At 39.0% G+C, this 23,979-nt stretch overlaps 1 long non-coding RNA gene across 1 annotated transcript; it reads right to left on the bottom strand.

The window, feature by feature from the left end:
• Positions 1-4,732: 4,732 nt before the first annotated feature.
• LOC117337894 lies at positions 4,733-10,219 on the bottom strand. Its single transcript, XR_004534913.1, has 2 exons — positions 9,566-10,219; positions 4,733-6,909 (listed from the first exon to the last, which is right to left on the bottom strand). It is a non-coding gene; the product is annotated as an uncharacterized LOC117337894 (long non-coding RNA).
• Positions 10,220-23,979: the final 13,760 nt, after the last annotated feature.

Genomic DNA, 23,979 nt, shown 5'->3' with positions numbered 1-23,979 from the left:
TTTATACTGTCTGGTTAGTGTTAGAGGACGTGACACAATGACATGGCGACCCTTTATACTGTCTGGTTAGTGTTAGAGGACCTGACACAATGACATGGCGACCCTTTATACTGTCTGGTTAGGGTTAGAGGACGTGACACAGTGACATGGCGACCCTTTATACTGTCTGGTTAGGGTTAGAGGACGTGACACAGTGACATGGCGACCCTTTATACTGTCTGGTTAGGGTTAGAGGACGTGACACAATGACATGGCGACCCTTTATACTGTCTGGTTAGTGTTAGAGGACGTGACACAATGACATGGCGACTCTTTATACTGTCTGGTTAGGGTTAGAGGACGTGACACAATGACATGGCGACCCTTTATACTGTCTGGTTAGTGTTAGAGGACGTGACACAGTGACATGGCGACCCTTTATACTGTCTGGTTAGGGTTAGAGGACGTGACACAATGACATGGACGACCCTTTATACTGTCTGGTTAGGGTTAGAGGACGTGACACAATGACATGGCGACCCTTTATACTGTCTGGTTAGTGTTAGAGGACGTGACACAATGACATGGCGACCCTTTATACTGTCTGGTTAGGGTTAGAGGACGTGACACAGTGACATGGCGACCCTTTATACTGTCTGGTTAGGGTTAGAGGACGTGACACAGTGACATGGCGACCCTTTATACTGTCTGGTTAGGGTTAGAGGACGTGACACAGTGACATGGCGACCCTTTATACTGTCTGGTTAGGGTTAGAGGACGTGACACAATGACATGGCGACCCTTTATACTGTCTGGTTAGGGTTAGAGGACGTGACACAATGACATGGCGACCCTTTATACTGTCTGGTTAGTGTTAGAGGACGTGACACAGTGACATGGCGACCCTTTATACTGTCTGGTTAGTGTTAGAGGACGTGACACAGTGACATGGCGACCCTTTATACTGTCTGGTTAGGGTTAGAGGACGTGACACAGTGACATGGCGACCCTTTATACTGTCTGGTTAGGGTTAGAGGACGTGACACAGTGACATGGCGACCCTTTATACTGTCTGGTTAGGGTTAGAGGACGTGACACAATGACATGGCGACCCTTTATACTGTCTGGTTAGGGTTAGAGGACGTGACACAATGACATGGCGACCCTTTATACTGTCTGGTTAGGGTTAGAGGACGTGACATAATGACATGGCGACCCTTTATACTGTCTGGTTAGGGTTAGAGGACGTGACACAATGACATGGCGACCCTTTATACTGTCTGGTTAGGGTTAGAGGACGTGACACAATGACATGGCGACCCTTTATACTGTCTGGTTAGGGTTAGAGGACGTGACACAGTGACATGGCGACCCTTTATACTGTCTGGTTAGTGTTAGAGGACGTGACACAATGACATGGCGACCCTTTATACTGTCTGGTTAGGGTTAGAGGACGTGACACAGTGACATGGCGACCCTTTATACTGTCTGGTTAGTGTTAGAGGACGTGACACAATGACATGGCGACCCTTTATACTGTCTGGTTAGTGTTAGAGGACGTGACACAATGATATGGCGACCCTTTATACTGTCTGGTTAGTGTTAGAGGACGTGACACAGTGACATGGCGACCCTTTATACTGTCTGGTTTGTGTTAGAGGACGTGACACAATGACATGGCGACCCTTTATACTGTCTGGTTAGTGTTAGAGGACGTGGCATAATGAAATACCGGTCCCTGATACTGACTTATTTCTGTGGGAGTCTTTAATAATAGATTTAGTAACAACTTTGATTTTATCATCGTGTTTTCGACAATTTTCATTACTGTGATCTTTTGCAGGTGGTTTGTGTTTTCTATATAAACACAAATTTATTCAATTTCAAACAATTAATAGCGCAGTGGCTATTAAGTAAGACTACAGGAACATAGGATTACTGCATTATTAATGACGCGCTCTCATATGTTATATCACATGTGTGTTCCAAACAAGTCAACGTCAGATTCTCCTTATTATGTACATAACTTATAGGGTCGAGACTGAACGAGTTATATAGAGAATGGGTTCCTGATAGTTTCTTTTTCAAATCAAGTTTCAAGGCTGGCTTATAGACTATTATCTCCGATACATGCGTAGAATATTAGTCGTGTGTATTATTAAATGATCAAACGGAAAGAGCAAAAACTAAATTGTCATCGAGGGGGAAATGTTAATAATGACAAATGTATACCGAAATATAAGATCGTCTTTATAATGATCAAACAAAACTGAACGCTTCAACACTTTTCTTCGCATACCATATGGCGAGCTGTACACATCTATTAAAAAAGTTGTACACAGATGTAGGATGGCTCATTCTAAGATAGCAACCAGTCACATAATATCACAAACTCGTGGTACTATATAATATCACAATTTCGTGTTACGATAAAATATCACAATTTCGTGTTACTATATAATATCACAACCTCGTGGTACTATCATAATATCACAAACTCGTGTTACTATATAATATCACAACCTCGTGTTACGATATAATATCACAATTTCGTGTTACGATATAATATCACAATTCGTGTTACTATATAATATCACAAACTCGTGGTACTATATAATATCACAACCTCGTGTTACTATATAATATCACAACCTCGTGTTACTATATAATATCACAATTTCGTGTTACTATATAATATCACAATTCGTGTTACTGTATAATATCACAATTTCGTGTTACTATATAATATCACAATTCGTGTTACTGTATAATATTACAACCTCGTGTTACTATATAATATCACAACCTCGTGTTACTACATAATATCACAACCTCGTGTTACTATATAATATCACAACCTCGTGGTACGATATAACATCACAATGTCGTGTAACTATATAATATCACAATCTCGTGGTTCGATATAATATCACAATTTCTTGATACTATATAATATCACAACCTCGCGGTACGATATCACAACCTCGTGGTTCGATATAATATCACAACCTCGTGGTACGATATAATATCACAAACTTGTGGTACGATATAATATCACAATCTCGTGGTTCGATATAATATCACAATCTCGTGGTTCGATATAATATCACAAACTTGTGGTACGATATAATATCACAACCTCGTGGTACGATATAATATCACAAACTTGTGGTACGATATAATATCACAATCTCGTGGTTCGATATAATATCACAATCTCTTAATAGCCATCAAGTCGGGGCCGTTCGATTGCTGTAAGCGCCTTACGTCCTCATCCATTCGTAGCTTTACGAATACTGTAAGCGTTTTTAGTCGTCATCATCCAATCGGGACAATGAGATTTCTGTTAACGCCTGATGTCGTCATCATCCATGCGGATCCAAACGATTTCTAGAGCCTTTGATGTGGTCATCGTCATTTCTTGACCATACGATTTCTGTAACCGTCTGATATCGTCTGAAATCATCCGACCTATACAATTTCTATAAGTGCCTGATATCGTCATTATCCATTCGTGGCCATGCCATTTCTGTAAGCGTCTGATATCGTCATCATCCATTCGTGGCTATACCATTTCTGTAAGCGTCTGATATCGTCATTATCCATTCGTGGCCATACCATTTCTGTAAGCGTCTGATATCGTCATTATCCATTCGTGGCCATACCATTTCTGTAAGCGTCTGATATCGTCATCATCCATTCGGGGCCATACCATTTCTGTAAGCGTCTGATATCGTCATCATCCATTCGTGGCCATACCATTTCTGTAAGCGTCTGATATCGTCATTATCCATTCGTGGCTATATGATTTCTGTAAGCGTCTGATATCGTCATTATCCATTCGTGGCCATACCATTTCTGTAAGCGTCTGATATCGTCATCATCCATTCGTGGCTATATGATTTCTGTAAGCGTCTGATATCGTCATCATCCATTCGTGGACCATATGATTTCTGTAAGCGTCTGATATCGTCATTATCCATTCGTGGCCATGCCAATTCTGTAAGCGTCTGATGTCGTCATTATCCATTCGTGGCTATACCATTTCTGTAAGCGTCTGATGTCGTCATCATCCATTCGGGGCCATATGATTTCTGTAAGCGTCTGATATCGTCATTATCCATTCGTGGCCATGCCATTTCTGTAAGCGTCTGATATCGTCATTATCCATTCGTGGCCATACCATTTCTGTAAGCGTCTGATGCCGTCATCATCCATTCGTGGTTATATGATTTCTGTAAGCGTCTGATGCCGTCATCATCCATTCGTGGCCATGCCATTTCTGTAAGCGTCTGATATCGTCATTATCCATTCGTGGCCATGCCATTTCTGTAAGCGTCTGATGTCGTCATCATCCATTCGTGGCTATATGATTTCTGTAAGCGTCTGATATCGTCATTATCCATTCGTGGCCATGCCATTTCTGTAAGCGTCTGATATCGTCATTATCCATTCGTGGCCATACCATTTCTGTAAGCGTCTGATGCCGTCATCATCCATTCGTGGTTATATGATTTCTGTAAGCGTCTGATGCCGTCATCATCCATTCGTGGCCATGCCATTTCTGTAAGCGTCTGATATCGTCATTATCCATTCGTGGCCATACCATTTCTGTAAGCGTCTGATGTCGTCATCATCCCTTTGGGTTCATACCATTTCTGTGGTCGTCATCCATTCGGGGCCATACCATTTCTGTGGTCGTCATCCATTCGGGGCCATACGATTACAATGATAATGAATAACGAGAACATAATATACATTGATTCACTTTAATGCTTGATGTCATTCTATACGTAAAGTACAATGAGATTGCATAACACCACGTAACATGAAAACGTTCAATAAATTATGAATAAAATAACAAAAATAAAATCTGTAAAAAACATTAAATAACTTTGCATTGAAAATAGTCAATTCACTACTGAGGGTTAAGCTCGCTGGATCACTGGTAGACAGAGACAGTTTGACTCCCTGGTAAAAGGTCTTATAAGAGGAATGTCGATGGCCCACTAAGGGTTACTACATGACTAAATGACCATCCAGTAGGATGGTGTTACTGTACAGAACCGTGACCATCCAGTAGAATGGTGTTACTGTACAGACACGTGACCATCCGGATGGTGTTACTGTACAGACTCGTGACCATCCAGTAGGATGGTGTTACTGTACAGAACCGTGACCATCCAGTAGGATGGTGTTACTGTACAGACACGTGACCATCCAGTAGGATTGTGTTACTGTACAGAACCGTCACCATCCAGTAGGATGGTGTTACTGTACAGACACGTGACCATCCAGTAGGATGGTGTTACTGGGTGTTACTGTACAGACACGTGACCATCCAGTAGGATGGTGTTACTGTACAGACACGTGACCATCCAGTAGGATGGTGTTACTGTACAGACACGTGACCATCCAGTAGGATGGTGTTACTGAACAGAACCGTCACCATCCAGTAGGATGGTGTTACTGTACAGAACAGTCACCATCCAGTAGGATGGTGTTACTGTAGAGACACGTGACCATCCAGTAGGATGGTGTTACTGTACAGAACAGTCACCATCCAGTAGGATGGTGTTACTGTACAGAACAGTCACCATCCAGTAGGATGGTGTTACTGTACAGAACCGTCTCCATCCAGTAGGATGGTGTTACTATACAGAACCGTCACCATCCAGTAGGATTGTGTTACTATACAGACACGTGACCATCCAGTAGGATGGTGTTACTGTACAGAACAGTCACCATCCAGTAGGATGGTGTTACTATACAGACACGTGACCATCCAGTAGGATGGTGTTACTGTACAGACACGTGACCATCCAGTAGGATGGTGTTACTGTACAGACACGTGACCATCCAGTAGGATGGTGTTACTGTACAGACACGTGACCATCCAGTAGGATGGTGTTACTGTACAGAACAGTCACCATCCAGTAGGATGGTGTTACTGTACAGACACGTGACCATCCAGTAGGATGGTGTTACTGTACAGACACGTGACCATCCAGTAGGATGGTGTTACTGTACAGACACGTGACCATCCAGTAGGATGGTGTTACTGTACAGAACCGTGTCCATCCAGTAGGATGGTGTTACTGTACAGACACGTGACCATCCAGTAGGATGGTGTTACTGTACAGAACCACCGTGTCCATCCAGTAGGATGGTGTTACTGTACAGACACGTGACCATCCAGTAGGATAGTGTTACTATACAGAACCGTGACCATCCAGTAGGATGGTGTTACTATACAGACATATTTCCAGCTAGAAGATTTCGTTACTATACAGACATACGTCCACCAAGTAGGCGAGTGTTAGTGAAAGTCATCTCTGCCTTCTAGAAATGAGAGTTTCTGATCACTGGTTTCTAGAAATGAGGGTTTCTGATCACTGGTTTCTAGAAATGAGGGTTTCTGATCACTGGTTTCTAGAAATACGGGTTTCTGATCACTGGTTTCTAGAAATACGGGTTTCTGATCACTGGTTTCTAGAAATGAGGGTTTCTGATCACTGGTAGACGGAGACAAATTTAATTGCGAGGAGGGAGGTGATGTTGGTTCATTAACAGACGGGGTTAGCTCCTGATGCTAGAACGAGGATGTTGTTGGTTCACGAACAAGTGAAATCAGTTCCAGATTATTGAACGAGTCTCACAAAAAGGCGAAGACGCTCCATTTCCTACAGAAGGAACACATAAGAGAACATCTTCGTGTGATTTCGATTGCCATGATCCCACGAATGATTTATGGTTACCATGCTTCATGAGACTCCCAACCGATCCGACTTGCGAAGCGTTTTTCCAGCGGTCTATCCATTGGTCGACACCAGACCGTTCTCGGTTAGTTGTTTTGACACCTCGGAGGTAGCATCGGACAGGCTTCCATAGCGGCATTCTGGAATGTTGTAGACACGACCGGTCTCTGATCTGGAAACACAGAATTATTGAAAACATTATTATTAATTCAATAATAAACGTCAATCATATATAAGCGAGTACGTTGATACAATAATAGTCTAGATCAAATCTAGAATTGATAGAAAAGAATGGAAATGTCCGTGGAGTTGTCAGATATCCCTCGGTATCGTGCTGGGCAATATTCTATCATTAAACCTTCCGATAAAACCCAGATCGAATTAGACACAGTTGGAAAGCATATTGAAAAGCAGAAAGGATCCGTGTGTTACAGTGAGATGCGGGAATGAACTACGGATCAATGAGTGTAATTCCTAGGTGTGTCGCTGGTTCTCAGTCATATTTCCTCTCTTCGAGGGTTATATCAATCGAATATCAATAAATAACAAATAAGTTTCTACTCTCTCTCCACGTTTTTTTTTTCTCCTGGGAAAGGGATTTCTCATGCGTCGTTACCAAATTACCGTCCTCCTGACGTGTCAATGACAGAATGCTGATGATAGGTGATTGCACATTTTGTCAAATTGATCACAATTGAAGTTTAACTTTCTATTTGATGTATTGGAATCTTCCAAAAAAAATTACATTAAACTTATGCAAATTGTATAATGAAAGATTACAGTGAAAAATAAACTATTTTAATATATTAACATTAACAATCATATAAACTAATGAATAAATGTTAAACAGCCTTAAAGCCCACATTAAGTGTTTTATGAGTTTTTATGCATCAATCTATCAAAGTAATGTACATTTGACAGCGAACACAGCCACATATCACTTGCCAGTCCAGCACGGAACGTCAATACGGCGGGCTACATCTGTTTTACGCTCGTGTTATTTACATACGGACAGGAACTTTGAACAAGAGGAGGCAAGTTTTGTATAATGGTTCTGTCGAGTGAAAACCCTGAGTATACAGTGATTAACATAACTAATCTAGTCACCATCTTTAAAGCGGAAATAAGCATTATCCTGATTGTTTATTATTTGTTTTCCCATGGTATTGCATCATTCACTCGACCATATGGTGCAGCTGTAGTCACAACAGAATGTTATATATGCTGTAACTCATTGGACTTTTAATTAAGTATAAGTTTCCTTCTGTTAATATCTTTAATCGATAGCTTATATAAAACTTTGTCAGTATACCGTATGCCGTGTGACGGCTGTACTATGACTGACGTTGGTATGTCTAGGCGTGAATGAGATCAAATATTCGATTAGACATACTATACCTACTTAGGAGTGTCTGCTATAGTTATATATACAATGTCACTACGACTGTTGAATAACTCTCATGTATATTTACTACCATTGAATATGTAAATATTATCATTACAAAAACTAGCCTTCCTACTCAGTACATACCGACACTATTGGGGGGACCATACTGTACGGTAGGTACCGAAGGAGCTATCGGTAAAAAATACATAAAACATCCTACTTTCATATGGTCACGAGTTTGAAGAAAATATGTAATGAAGTGACTGCTGAGGCGTCATGATTAATAGATGTGTACCATGTAGTGTAGACAGAGGAATGTTGACGAGGGATCGAGAGGGGCATGGCTCCTGGTAATGATGTAACCAGTCGAGAGGGGCATGGCTCCTGGTAATGATGTAACCAGTCGAGAGGGGCATGGCTCCTGGTAATGATGTAACCAGTCGAGAGGGGCATGGCTCCTGGTAATGATGTAACCAGTCGAGAGGGGCATGGCTCCTGGTAATGATGTAACCAGTCGAGAGGGGCATGGCTCCTGGTAATGATGTAACCAGTCGAGAGGGGCATGGCTCCTGGTAATGATGTAACCAGTCGAGAGGGGCATGGCTCCTTGTAATGATGTAACCAGTCGAGAGGGGCATGGCTCCTGGTAATAATGTAACCAGTCAAAAACATAAAAAGGGGCATGAATCTAATGAAGCAGACATTTACTAGAGAACCAAACATGTAACGGAGTAGGCGGGGAATATTTCGCCTGTTGATACAGAGGATTAGTAGCTACATATAGTACCTCATCCTGACAGAGAGGTGTGTAGGATTACGTAACTACTGACAGAACGGCCTTGATAGGACTAGCATTGCACAATATACTGTTGTACAATGCTTGGAGCTCTTCACAAAACCGACCGTACACCCGACGGGTACTCAGATCAGCTAAAACATCTCAAATTAGGCGTTCGAATTAAAGTTTTCTGTCTTGTGATGTATTTTACACTAGACATAAAGTACATTCATGCATCAGTAGGCCTATCATTGATTCTTCTATATATAGAAATTATATATTAACAGCATAATATGAAAACGTGGATGTGTCGGTATAAACTGTTGGTATTTGGGTGCCGTAGATCATGAGTTCGAGGCCCGGTCATTTGTGTTACTGTGTCATATCTATTTATAAAGTGCAAAATGTAACTTCTTTTGTCAATGATTAAATTTATATATATATATATCAGATGTACATTAAAACACGTTATGATTAGTTTCCTTATCGACTGTAATTATCTCTCTATCCCCAATAATATCCGGTGTGATAACTTACCTGGACAGTGTATAGATATCCTCATTCTCTCTGTCCCCATTAATATCCGGTGTGATAACTTACCTGGACAGTGTATAGATATCCTCATTCTCTTTGTCCCCAATAATATCCGGTGTGATAACTTACCTGGACAGTGTATAGATATCCTCATTCTTTCTGTTCCATCCGCCGTTGTATCAGTTCCCGCAATGTCCCTTTCACTTTGATAAGTTTACGGATTTTTACCCGTCGTTTCGTTTTGAATTCACATGCTGGTCCTGCATATGGTCCTACACACACACACCGACAATATCCAAACAATGAGGTCGGCATTATCATCATACCATTGTTCCGACAGCCGTCTCTACAAGGTACGGCCTGCACGTCCTGGATAGTGAAGGTTAGCAGGACCATAAACACACACAATGTTGCTTTGTAGTTTGCTAAGGTAAAAGAGTTTCGGACACAAGACATATGCTTAGTCGAATGTTTTATGGTGATGTCCGAACGTCCGCGCATATTCCGTACTGCCATATTTACAGTCTGATCAGTATTATCATTGATGCACATTTCTAGTTTCAGGTAATTAATAAAATTGAATCAAGTCCGAACAAGATTCAAATATTGTATATCAGGAAAATTTAAGTATAAAATCGCTGAAATGAATGAAACAAACTATGAATCAAACCTGGAGTATCACTGATCTACTGACGAGATATTCCTCGTATATCATACATCCTGTATCGGTTACAAAGGTACAATTACTGTCAGGTAGTGTAGGGCTGTACTGAGGTGGTAAAACAGTTTTACCTATATATGTTGTAGAGGAGGGGAGTGGTTGTTGTTGTTAGCTAGCTGATGATTGGTTGTTCGGGCACGCCTCCGACTCACTACTACGATTTACACACATAAGAAAATCATTCATGTTTTTTTCTAGAGTTAGCCACGTGCCAAGTAATTGTCGCCAGCCAATCAGATTGAGAGTTATTAATTAATTGTCACCAGTAGGCGTGTATTGATTGTGGTCGGTGTAACTGAACACAGACGGTTGGATGTCATTCAAAACAACGAAGCTTCCCGCATGAAATGACATCATCTTTTACCTTGACAAGGTAAATTAAACGGACGGCAACGATATAGGAGAGAGCACATGTGCTGTATTATTGCGTCAAGCAAACTTTGAACTTCAACATAATCTACTGAAAATAAATCCTAAATGTAGTCATAGACCAGATCTCAATATACCCCTTTATAAAGATGCTTTCTCTTATCTAATTATTTGTTCGACCAGTTTTGGCGGAAACCACACAATACTGACAGCACGCTGGACTATCCCGCGTTTATTATGTATATCTAATGGATTTTTAACGACATATTTAGCAACAAAATGGAAAATTGGTGAATTCGACTCCTAGTGATGTACCATGGTCCTTGTATGTGTTACTATCGTGCTACCAAATCTTAGCTAATTGGAGCGGAAGGGTTGACACAGTTCTCAGATAGGGTATTGCATCATGCAGAATTCCGTGCGCGTTTACCGGAACACGAGTCTTTCTAAGGACGTATCTACCATTTTGTCGTAAGGTCTAACACACTGAAATAGGGGGAAATAATCCTGTAAAAACTCGGGAAAACACCAGCGGTTGTATATCTTTATGTGTTATTCCCCATTGTAATCACAAAGTATATTGCCTGGATGTTTAACGCGATTTCCAAGTTTTGGCCCGAAACAATCGTACGGGCAGAATAAATGTAGGCGCTTGCGGATCAGACAGGGTTGAGAAAAATAGTTGTGCGGTAGTTCATTGATGCTTTGTGTTAGAAGGCCAGCTGAGTACAGTTTGACAGTTTGTACACACACGACGTCAGGTTAGCTTAGTTACATATCTCAGGCATTGCCAATCCTGGAAATAGTAATACTTTAAAAAAAAGCTGACAATTGAACGACTTATTATAGTGATCACGTTTTTCTCACGGACAGAACCAAAACATTTTAAAGAGAAGACAACACATCGCCCGTAAATCTGTTGAACTGACAAGACTTAAATCGGCTGGCTAGACGTGCTAAATATAGACATGTTGTATTTGGGTGTTCGTTATGGCTATGGAAAATTATCACGAACATTGAATGAGGAATTGCCATACCAGAGATTGACACGATTTGACGTCCTTTATTTACAATATCTCAGTGTACGCTTTTCTTACATGAACAAACACATCTAAATAATTAAATTATCATTGAAGGATCGTTAAAGCTGTTAACCCTATCAACAGTAATTCAGTGTTGCCTCTCGTATGATGCCTTTCATCAGCATGGTGTGAGCGTCATACCATAAAACATCATACGAGACCGTACCAGCTACACCGCCACGTAACAACGCCAGCCTTAACATGTTTGCATGCTTAATAGCTTTGAAGAATTTTATATGAATTGTCACTTTATTTTTATTTGGGTCCTACAAATTGGCCTGGTCTATCATTATCCAAAATGGTAGCTATATACCCCCTATTGTAGTAACATATTTCACTGGTAGAATTCAACGGAACAAGTCCCCAGTGGATCAAAACATTCCAGAAGGATCGACGTTGGTTTTGAATGGTATGGAAAATTCCACCAACACCTCAGATCCCTTAGGAAGGTCGTTAAATATAACTCGGATATAACACAACTGTACTCAGTTACCAAGGTCATATATAATATTACTATTAAAATACATCTGTACTCACTTACCAATGTCATATATAATATTACTATTAAAGTACATTTGTACTCAGTTACCAATGTCATATATAATATTATTATTAAAATACATCTGTACTCAGTTACCAATGTCATTTATAATATTATTATTAAAATACATCTGTACTCAGTTACCAAGGTCATATATAATATTACTATTAAAGTACATCTGTACTCAGTTACCAAGGTCATTTATAATATTACTATTAAAGTACATCTGTACTCAGTTACCAATGTTATATTATATATTACTATTAAAATACATCTGTACTCAGTTACCAAGGTCATATATAGCATTACTATTAAAGTACATTTGTACTCAGTTGCCAATGTCATAGATAATATTATTATTAAAATACATCTGTACTCAGTTACCAAGGTCATATGTAGCATTACTATTAAAATACATCTGTACTCAGTTACCAATGTTATATATAGCATTACTATTAAAATACATCTGTACTCAGTTACCAAGGTCATATATAGCATTACTATTAAAGTACATCTGTACTCAGTTAAAAATGTCATATATAGCATTACTATTAAAATACATCTGTACTCAGTTACCAAGGTCATATATAATATTACTTTTAAAATACATCTGTACTCAGTTACAAATGTCATATATAATATTATTATTAAAGTACATCTGTACTCAGTTACCAATGTCATATATAACATTACTATTAAAATACATATGAACTCAGTTACCAAGGTCATATATAACATTACTATTAAAATACATCTGTACTCAGTTACCAATGTCATATATAATATTACTATTAAAATACATCTGTACTCAGTTACCAATGTCATATATAATATTACTATTAAAATACATCTGTACTCAGTTACCAATGTCATATATAATATTACTATTAAAATACATCTTTACTCAGTTACCAATGTCATATATAATATTACTATTAAAACACATCTGTACTCAGTTACAAATGTCATAGATATTATTACTATTAAATACATCCAAAACCATATATCAATGTATCTTTTGTATTAAATGTCATTATTGAGGTATGTAATTGTTTTTGTTACAAGACAGGTATGTCATTATTGAGGTATGTAATTGTTTTTGTTACAAGACAGGTATGTTATTATTGAGGTATGTAATTGTTTTTGTTACAAGACAGGTATGTTATTATTGAGGTATGTAATTGTTTCACCTGACAAGACAGGTATGTCATTATTGAGGTATGTAATTGTTTCTGTTACAAGACAGGTATGTCATTATTGAGGTATGTAATTGTTTCACCTGACAAGACAGGTATGTCATTATTGAGGTATGTAATTGTTTCACCTGACAAGACAGGTATGTCATCATTGAGGTATGTAATTGTTTCACCTGACAAGACAGGTATGTCATTATTGAGGTATGTAATTGTTTCACCTTACAAGACAGGTATGTCATTATTGAGGTATGTAATTGTTTCACCTTACAAGACAGGTATGTCATTATTGAGGTATGTAATTGTTTCACCTTACAAGACAGGTATGTCATTATTGAGGTATGTAATTGTTTTTGTTACAAGACAGGTATGTCATTATTGAGGTAAGTAATTGTTTCACTTTACAAGACAGGTATGTCATTATTGAGCTATGTAATTGTTTTTGTTACAAGACAGGTATGTCATTATTGAGGTATGTAATTGTTTTTGTTACAAGACATGTATGTCATTATTGAGGTATGTAATTGTTTTTGTTACAAGACAGGTATGTCATTATTGAGGTATTTAATTGTTTCACCTGACAAGACAGGTATGTCATTATTGAGCTATGTAATTGTTTCACCTTACAAGACATGTATGTCATTATTGAGGTATGTAATTGTTTTTGTTACAAGACAGGTATGTCATTATTGAGGTATGTAATTGTTTTTGTTACAAGACAGGTATGTCATTATTGAGGTATGTAATTGTTTTTGTTACAAGACATGTATGTCATTATTGAGGTATGTAATTGTTTTTGTTACAAGACAGGTATGTCATTATTGAGCTATGTAATTGTTTCACCTTACAAGACATGTATGTCATTATTGAGGTATGTAATTGTTTTTGTTACAAGACAGGTATGTCATTATTGAGGTATGTAATTGTTTTTGTTACAAGACAGGTATGTCATTATTGAGGTATGTAATTGTTTTTGTTACAAGACATGTATGTCATTATTGAGGTATGTAATTGTTTTTGTTACAAGACAGGTATGTCATTATTGAGGTATGTAATTGTTTTTGTTACAAGACAGGTATGTCATTATTGAGGTATGTAATTGTTTTGTTACAAGACATGTATGTCATTATTGAGGTATGTAATTGTTTTTGTTACAAGACAGGTATGTCATTATTGAGGTATTTAATTGTTTCACCTGACAAGACAGGTATGTCATTATTGAGCTATGTAATTGTTTCACCTTACAAGACATGTATGTCATTATTGAGGTATGTAATTGTTTTTGTTACAAGACAGGTATGTCATTATCGAGGTATGTAATTGTTTCACCTGACAAGACAGGTATGTCATTATTGAGCTATGTAATTGTTTTTGTTACAAGACATGTATGTCATTATCGAGGTATGTAATTGTTTTTGTTACAAGACAGGTATGTCATTATTGAGGTATGTAATTGTTTTTGTTACAAGACAGGTATGTCATTATTGAGGTATGTAATTGTTTTTGTTACAAGACATGTATGTCATTATCGAGGTATGTAATTGTTTTTGTTACAAGACAGGTATGTCATTATTGAGGTATGTAATTGTTTTTGTTACAAGACAGGTATGTCATTATTGAGGTATGTAATTGTTTTTGTTACAAGACAGGTATGTCATTATTGAGGTATGTAATTGTTTTTGTTACAAGACATGTATGTCATTATTGAGGTATGTAATTGTTTTTGTTACAAGACAGGTATGTCATTATTGAGGTATGTAATTGTTTTTGTTACAAGACAGGTATGTCATTATTGAGGTATGTAATTGTTTTTGTTACAAGACAGGTATGTCATTATTGAGGTATGTAATTGTTTCACCTGACAAGACAGGTATGTCATTATTGAGGTATGTAATTGTTTCACCTGACAAGACATGTATGTCATTATTGAGGTATGTAATTGTTTTTGTTACAAGACAGGTATGTCATTATTGAGGTATGTAATTGTTTTTGTTACAAGACATGTATGTCATTATTGAGGTATGTAATTGTTTCACCTTACAAGACAGGTATGTCATTATTGAGGTATGTAATTGTTTCACCTGACAAGACATGTATGTCATTATTGAGCTATGTAATTGTTTCACCTTACAAGACAGGTATGTCATTATTGAGCTATGTAATTGTTTCACCTTACAAGACAGGTATGTCATTATTGAGGTATGTAATTGTTTCACCTTACAAGACAGGTATGTCATTATTGAGCTATGTAATTGTTTCACCTTACAAGACAGGTATGTCATTATTGAGCTATGTAATTGTTTCACCTTACAAGACAGGTATGTCATTATTGAGCTATGTAATTGTTTCACCTTACAAGACAGGTATGTCATTATTGAGGTATGTAATTGTTTTTGTTACAAGACATGTATGTCATTATTGAGGTATGTAATTGTTTTTGTTACAAGACAGGTATGTCATTATTGAGGTATGTAATTGTTTTTGTTACAAGACAGGTATGTCATTATTGAGGTATGTAATTGTTTTTGTTACAAGACAGGTATGTCATTATTGAGGTATGTAATTGTTTTTGTTACAAGACATGTATGTCATTATTGAGGTATGTAATTGTTTTTGTTACAAGACAGGTATGTCATTATTGAGGTATGTAATTGTTTTTGTTACAAGACAGGTATGTCATTATTGAGGTATGTAATTGTTTTTGTTACAAGACAGGTATGTCATTATTGAGGTATGTAATTGTTTTTGTTACAAGACATGTATGTCATTATTGAGGTATGTAATTGTTTCACCTTACAAGACATGTATGTCATTATTGAGCTATGTAATTGTTTCACCTTACAAGACATGTATGTCATTATTGAGCTATGTAATTGTTTCACCTTACAAGACATGTATGTCATTATTGAGGTATGTAATTGTTTCATCTTCCAAGACATCGGGTTTGTTTTTTGTTGTAAGGCTTTTTTACATTTGTATATACTTAATTATCAGAAATATTGTTAAACAGCAAATAGTCTTATCATTTTAACCACAATATACCTCATCTGAAGAGATATTGTCAACCAGCAAATAGTCTTATCATTTTAACCACAATATACCTCATCTGAAAAGATATTGTCAACCAGCAAATAGTCTTATCATTTTAACCACAATATACCTCATCTGAAGAGATATTGTCAACCAGCAAATAGTCTTATCATTTTAACCACAATATACAAATGTACCTCATCTAAAGAGATATTGTCAACCAGCCAATATTTCATTTCCTCTACACTACACTTCGTGATCAGTGATGTTGGCCCCGGTTATGACGCGACAGGTGGCGTTACTGATCAAGATGAAGTATGCGATTGGTCAATGTAGCGGTAAATGCAAAATGCAGATATGCAGTTAAAAACGTAACAAAGATAAGTTTGAATGCAAACTGAATAAGTAGATTATCTTTTTAAATGGCACATTAATAAAATCATATTCCTGATTCAAATGCAGTCTTATTATTACCAAAAATGATTCAAACTGATATAATTTTGTTATTCGTGCTAAAACGCTTTAGTTCGTTTATTTTTCCCCCATCAGTTTTACATTATAACCACCAGCATTAAAACTATGCCGTTTATCTTTTTTTAAAGATATTTCTTGTTAAAGAAATATTCTCAAGTTTGCTAATCTGAAAAAATAAGTTGATCCTGATAATAGAACGAACGCGTTTCAATGTTTGGAGTTGTATAAAGTATATAAACTACTATATAATGGCATGTATATTTTGTTATTCTTAATACGTTGAAATGATAATAGAAAGAGAACTTGATTAATAGACCTATTTTGCATGAACGTTCGTTTCATTTTGCGATTAACATGACCGTTAACATAATGAGTTAGGGTAGTTCCTCCCGAAGATTAGTTAGTTTAGGATAGTGGGTCGGTATGGTGAAGCCCCGACGTAATTAGTACGCGCCCTGTTTGGTGACATCAGAGTACGTCTCTGGCCATATAGATGGACTGAATGGTCTATACAATGTTGGATAGGTTTAAAAGCGCCTATTTCCTGCCTCGTACAGTGGCCAGGTTTTTTTCTCCTACCATTATTATACAGCCCAGTGTTAACTAGCGTTCCACTGTGTGCACGTAGCTTAGGATGAACTATAAAAATATACATTTATATTTGAGGACTCCATGACACCATTGCGACCTAATGATTAGCCATTCTGTACATATCTCTAATATAGCGACACTAGATATAATTATACACCAAGAGTGTCCATTTAACAGCACCTGTTATCATCTCAATGACCTCAGGGGGAACTTAAAACGGTGTCAGATATTAGTAGATGACAATAGGTCATTAAGTTTCAACTTATACTATAACATATATGATGCTGAGGTCACTCCACGTGCAACCTAGTATGAAGAACCTCTATAGAGCAACAAGAGTTATTCCCCTTGTACTCGTATACTGGTCGTTAAAAAAAGATTACACATGATATAAAATGTGGGTTTTTTTAAGAAAGACACACTGATCAATTATTGTAAACGCTATCCTGTGTAGTAGGTTCTTCCATAACAGCGTCTGTGATTATATATATATAAGATGTACTAGATGACCAATCAACGGATCAACTCAATCACACTGAATAATAATGATATCATTTCCCAACTGCGCTTTTTCCATTTCTAGGTAGCGTCAACCCTGCCTTCCATTACATGTGACAGTTAGAGGTTGATGAGGACCAATTCTATTGTCGACATCATTATCTCGTTATCAATTGTTCTAGTCCCTGTGTAGTTCTAGTCTCTGTGTAGTTCTAGTCCCTGTGTAGTTCTAGTCCCTGTGTAGTTCTTGTCCCTGTGTAGTTCTAGTCCATGTGTAGTTCTAGTCCCTGTGTAGTTCTAGTCCCTGTGTAGTTCTAGTCTCTGTGTAGTTCTAGTCCCTGTGTAGTTCTAGTCCCTGTGTAGTTCTAGTCTCTGTGTAGTTCTAGTCCATGTGTAGTTCTAGTCCCTGTGTAGTTCTAGTCTCTGTGTAGTTCTAGTCCCTGTGTAGTTCTAGTCCCTGTGTAGTTCTAGTCTCTGTGTATTTCTAGTCCCTGTATAGTTCTAGTCCCTGTGTAGTTCTAGTCCCTGTGTAGTTCTGGTCCCTGTATAGTTCTAGTCCCTGTGTAGTTCTAGTCCCTGTATAGTTCTAGTCCCTGTGTAGTTCTGGTCCCTGTATAGTTCTAGTCCCTGTGTAGTTCTAGTCCCTGTGTAGTTCTAGTCTCTGTGTAGTTCTAGTCCCTGTATAGTTCTAGTCCCTGTGTAGTTCTAGTCCCTGTGTAGTTCTAGTCCCTGTGTAGTTCTAGTCCCTGTATAGTTCTAGTCCCTGTGTAGTTCTAGTCCCTGTGTAGTTCTAGTCTCTGTGTAGTTCTAGTCCCTGTGTAGTTCTAGTCCCTGTATAGTTCTAGTCCCTGTATAGTTCTAGTCCCTGTGTAGTTCTAGTCCCTGTGTAGTTCTAGTCTCTGTATAGTTCTAGTCCCTGTGTAGTTCTAGTCCCTGTGTAGTTCTAGTCTCTGTGTAGTTCTAGTCCCTGTGTAGTTCTAGTCTCTGTGTAGTTCTAGTCCCTGTGTAGTTCTAGTCCCTGTATAGTTCTAGTCCCTGTGTAGTTCTAGTCTCTGTGTAGTTCTAGTCCCTGTATAGTTCTAGTCCCTGTATAGTTCTAGTCCCTGTGTATTTCTAGTCACTGTGTAGTTCTAGTCACTGTGTAGTTCTAGTCTGTGTATTTCTAGTCCCTGTATAGTTCTAGTCCCTGTGTAGTTCTAGTCCCTGTACATTTCTAGTCCCTGTATAGTTCTAGTCCCTGTGTAGTTCTAGTCCCTGTGTAGTTCTAGTCCCTGTATAGTTCTAGTCACTGTGTAGTTCTAGTCCCTGTGTAGTTCTAGTCCCTGTGTAGTTCTAGTCCCTGTACATTTCTAGTCCCTGTATAGTTCTTGTCTCTGTGTAGTTCTAGTCCCTGTGTAGTTCTAGTCCCTGTGTAGTTCTAGTCTCTGTGTAGTTCTAGTCCCTGTATAGTTCTAGTCCCTGTATAGTTCTAGTCCCTGTGTAGTTCTAGTCCCTGTGTAGTTCTAGTCTCTGTGTATTTCTAGTCCCTGTGTAGTTCTAGTCCCTGTGTAGTTCTAGTCTCTGTGTAGTTCTAGTCCCTGTGTAGTTCTAGTCCCTGTATAGTTCTAGTCCCTGTGTAGTTCTAGTCACTGTGTAGTTCTAGTCTCTGTGTAGTTCTAGTCCCTGTGTAGTTCTAGTCCCTGTGTAGTTCTAGTCTCTGTGTAGTTCTAGTCCCTGTATAGTTCTAGTCCCTGTATAGTTCTAGTCCCTGTGTAGTTCTAGTCCCTGTATAGTTCTAGTCCCTGTATAGTTCTAGTCACTGTGTAGTTCTAGTCCCTGTATAGTTCTAGTCACTGTGTAGTTCTAGTCCCTGTGTAGTTCTAGTCCCTGTGTAGTTCTAGTCCCTGTATAGTTCTAGTCCCTGTGTAGTTCTAGTCCCTGTGTAGTTCTAGTCTCTAGTCCATGTGTAGTTCTAGTCCCTGTATAGTTCTAGTCCCTGTGTAGTTCTAGTCCCTGTGTAGTTCTAGTCTCTGTGTAGTTCTAGTCCCTGTATAGTTCTAGTCCCTGTGTAGTTCTAGTCTTTGTGTAGTTCTAGTCCCTGTGTAGTTCTAGTCTCTGTGTATTTCTAGTCACTGTGTAGTTCTAGTCTCTGTGTAGTTCTAGTCTCTGTGTAGTTCTAGTCCCTGTGTAGTTCTAGTCCCTGTGTAGTTCTAGTCTCTGTGTAGTTCTAGTCACTGTGTAGTTCTAGTTTCTGTGTAGTTCTAGTCTCTGTGTAGTTCTAGTCCCTGTGTAGTTCTAGTCCCTGTGTAGTTCTGGTCCCTGTATAGTTCTAGTCTCTGTGTAGTTCTAGTCCCTGTGTAGTTCTAGTCCCTGTGTAGTTCTAGTCTCTGTGTAGTTCTAGTCCCTGTGTAGTTCTAGTCCCTGTGTAGTTCTAGTCCCTGTGTAGTTCTAGTCCCTGTGTAGTTCTAGTCTCTGTGTAGTTCTAGTCCATGTGTAGTTCTAGTCCCTGTGTAGTTCTAGTCTCTGTGTAGTTCTAGTCCCTGTGTAGTTCTAGTCCCTGTATAGTTCTAGTCCCTGTGTAGTTCTAGTCTCTGTGTAGTTCTAGTCCCTGTGTAGTTCTAGTCTCTGTGTAGTTCTAGTCACTGTGTAGTTCTAGTCCCTGTATAGTTCTAGTCCCTGTGTAGTTCTAGTCTGTGTGTAGTTCTAGTCTCTGTGTAGTTCTAGTCCCTGTGTAGTTCTAGTCACTGTGTAGTTCTAGTCCCTGTGTAGTTCTAGTCTCTGTGTAGTTCTAGTCCCTGTGTAGTTCTAGTCCATGTGTAGTTCTAGTCCCTGTGTAGTTCTAGTCCCTGTGTAGTTCTAGTCCCTGTGTAGTTCTAGTCCCTGTGTAGTTCTAGTCTCTGTGTAGTTCTAGTCCATGTGTAGTTCTAGTCTCTGTGTAGTTCTAGTCCCTGTGTAGTTCTAGTCCCTGTGTAGTTCTAGTCTCTGTGTATTTCTAGTCCCTGTGTAGTTCTAGTCACTGTGTAGTTCTAGTCTCTGTGTATTTCTAGTCCCTGTATAGTTCTAGTCCCTGTGTAGTTCTAGTCCCTGTGTAGTTCTTGTCTCTGTGTAGTTCTGGTCCCTGTATAGTTCTAGTCCCTGTGTAGTTCTAGTCTCTGTGTAGTTCTAGTCTCTGTGTAGTTCTAGTCCCTGTGTAGTTCTGGTCCCTGTATAGTTCTAGTCTCTGTATAGTTCTAGTCTCTGTGTAGTTCTTGTCACTGTGTAGTTCTAGTCCCTGTGTAGTTCTAGTCCCTGTGTAGTTCTTGTCACTGTGTAGTTCTAGTCCCTGTATAGTTCTAGTCCCTGTGTAGTTCTAGTCTCTGTGTAGTTCTAGTCCCTGTGTAGTTCTAGTCCCTGTGTAGTTCTAGTCACTGTGTAGTTCTAGTCTCTGTGTAGTTCTAGTCCCTGTGTAGTTCTAGTCCCTGTGTAGTTCTAGTCCCTGTGTAGTTCTAGTCCCTGTGTAGTTCTAGTCCCTGTGCTATATGAAGTGTTCGACACCCGTTGATATGGTTGGGTAGTTCTAGTCCCTGTGCTATATGAAGTGTTCGACATTCGTTGATATGTTGGGTAGTTTTAGTCCCTGTGCTATATGAAGTGTTCGACACCCGTTGATATGTTGGGTAGTTCTAGTCCCTGTGTTATATGAAGTGTTCGACACTCGTTGATAGGTTGGGTAGTTCTAGTCCCTGTGCTATATGAAGTGTTCGACACTCGTTGATATGTTGGGTAGTTCTAGTCCCTGTGCTATATCAAGTGTTGGACATTCGTTGATATGTTGGGTAGTTCTAGTCCCTGTGTTATATGAAGTGTTCGACACTCGTTGATAGGTTGGGTAGTTCTAGTCCCTGTGCTATATCAAGTGTTCGACACTCGTTGATGTGTTGGGTAGTTCTAGTCCCTGTGCTATATCAAGTGTTCGACATTCGTTGATATGGTTGGGTAGTTCTAGTCCCTGTGCTATATGAAGTGTTCGACACTCGTTGATATGTTGGGTAGTTCTAGACCCTGTGCTATATCAAGTGTTCGACATTCGTTGATATGTTGGGTAGTTCTAGTCCCTGTGCTATATGAAGTGTTCGACACCCGTTGATATGGTTGGGTAGTTCTAGTCCCTGTGCTATATGAAGTGTTCGACACTCGTTGATATGTTGGGTAGTTCTAGTCCCTGTGCTATATGAAGTGTTCGACACTCGTTGATATGTTGGGTAGTTCTAGTCCCTGTGCTATATCAAGTGTTCGACACTCGTTGATATGTTGGGTAGTTCTAGTCCCTGTGCTATATGAAGTGTTCGACACTCGTTGATAGGTTGGTTAGTTCTAGTCCCTGTGTTATATGAAGTGTTCGACACTCGTTGATAGGTTGGTTAGTTCTAGTCCCTGTGTTATATGAAGTGTTCGACATTCGTTGATATGTTGGGTAGTTCTAGTCCCTGTGCTATATGAAGTGTTCGACACCCGTTGATATGGTTGGGTAGTTCTAGTCCCTGTGCTATATGAAGTGTTCGACACTCGTTGATATGTTGGGTAGTTCTAGTCCCTGTGCTATATGAAGTGTTCGACACTCGTTGATAGGTTGGTTAGTTCTAGTCCCTGTGCTATATGAAGTGTTCGACACTCGTTGATAGGTTGGTTAGTTCTAGACCCTGTGCTATATGAAGTGTTCGACACCCGTTGATAGGTTGGGTAGTTCTAGTCCCTGTGTTATATCAAGTGTTCGACATTCGTTGATATGTTGGGTAGTTCTAGTCCCTGTGTTATATCAAGTGTTCGACATTCGTTGATATGTTGGGTAGTTCTAGTCCCTGTGTTATATCAAGTGTTCGACATTCGTTGATATGTTGGGTAGTTCTAGTCCCTGTGCTGTATGAAGTGTTCGACATTCGTTGATATGTTGGGTAGTTCTAGTCCCTGTGCTATATGAAGTGTTCGACACTCGTTGATAGGTTGGTTAGTTCTAGTCCCTGTGTTATATGAAGTGTTCGACACTCGTTGATATGTTGGGTAGTTCTAGACCCTGTGCTATATGAAGTGTTCGACATTCGTTGATATGTTGGGTAGTTTTAGTCCCTGTGCTATATGAAGTGTTCGACACCCGTTGATATGGTTGGGTAGTTCTAGTCCCTGTGCTATATGAAGTGTTCGACACTCGTTGATATGTTGGGTAGTTCTAGTCCCTGTGCTATATGAAGTGTTCGACACTCGTTGATATGTTGGGTAGTTCTAGTCCCTGTGCTATATGAAGTGTTCGACACCCGATGATATGTTGGGTAGTTCTAGTCCCTGTGCTATATGAAGTGTTCGACACCCGATAATATGTTGGGTAGTTCTAGTCCCTGTGCTATATCAAGTGTTCGACATTCGTTGATAGGTTGGGTAGTTCTAGTCCCTGTGCTGTATGAAGTGTTCGACACTCGTTGATAGGTTGGGTAGTTCTAGTCCCTGTGCTATATCAAGTGTTCGACACTCGTTGATAGGTTGGGTAGTTCTAGTCCCTGTGCTATATGAAGTGTTCGACACCCGTTGATATGTTGGGTAGTTCTAGTCCCTGTGCTTTATGAAGTGTTCCACATTCGATGATATATTTGGTAGTTCTAGTCCCTGTGCTATATCAAGTGTTCGACACTCGTTGATATGTTGGGTAGTTCTAGTTCCTATGCTTTATGAAGTGTTCGACACCCGTTGATATGTTGGGTAGTTCTAGTCCCTGTGCTATATGAAGTGTTCGACACCCGTTGATATGTTGGGTAGTTCTAGTCCCTATGCTATATGAAGTGTTCGACACCCGTTGATATGTTGTGTAGTTCTAGTCCCTATGCTATATGAAGTGTTCGACACCCGTTGATATGCTGGGTAGTTCTAGTCCCCGTGCTACAATATATCAAGTGTTCGATATTCGTTGATAGGTTGGGTAGTTCTAGTCCCTGTGCTATATGAAGTGTTCGACACTCGTTGATATGTTGGGTAGTTCTAGTCCCTGTGCTATATGAAGTGTTCCACACTCGTTGATAGGTTGGGTAGTTCTAGTCCTT

Source organism: Pecten maximus, chromosome 11 (genome assembly GCF_902652985.1).
Source record: "Pecten maximus chromosome 11, xPecMax1.1, whole genome shotgun sequence".
NCBI lineage: Eukaryota > Metazoa > Mollusca > Bivalvia > Pectinida > Pectinidae > Pecten > Pecten maximus.
The sequence above is the reverse complement of the archived record's forward strand: the minus strand, read 5'-3'. Positions and strand labels throughout refer to the sequence as shown.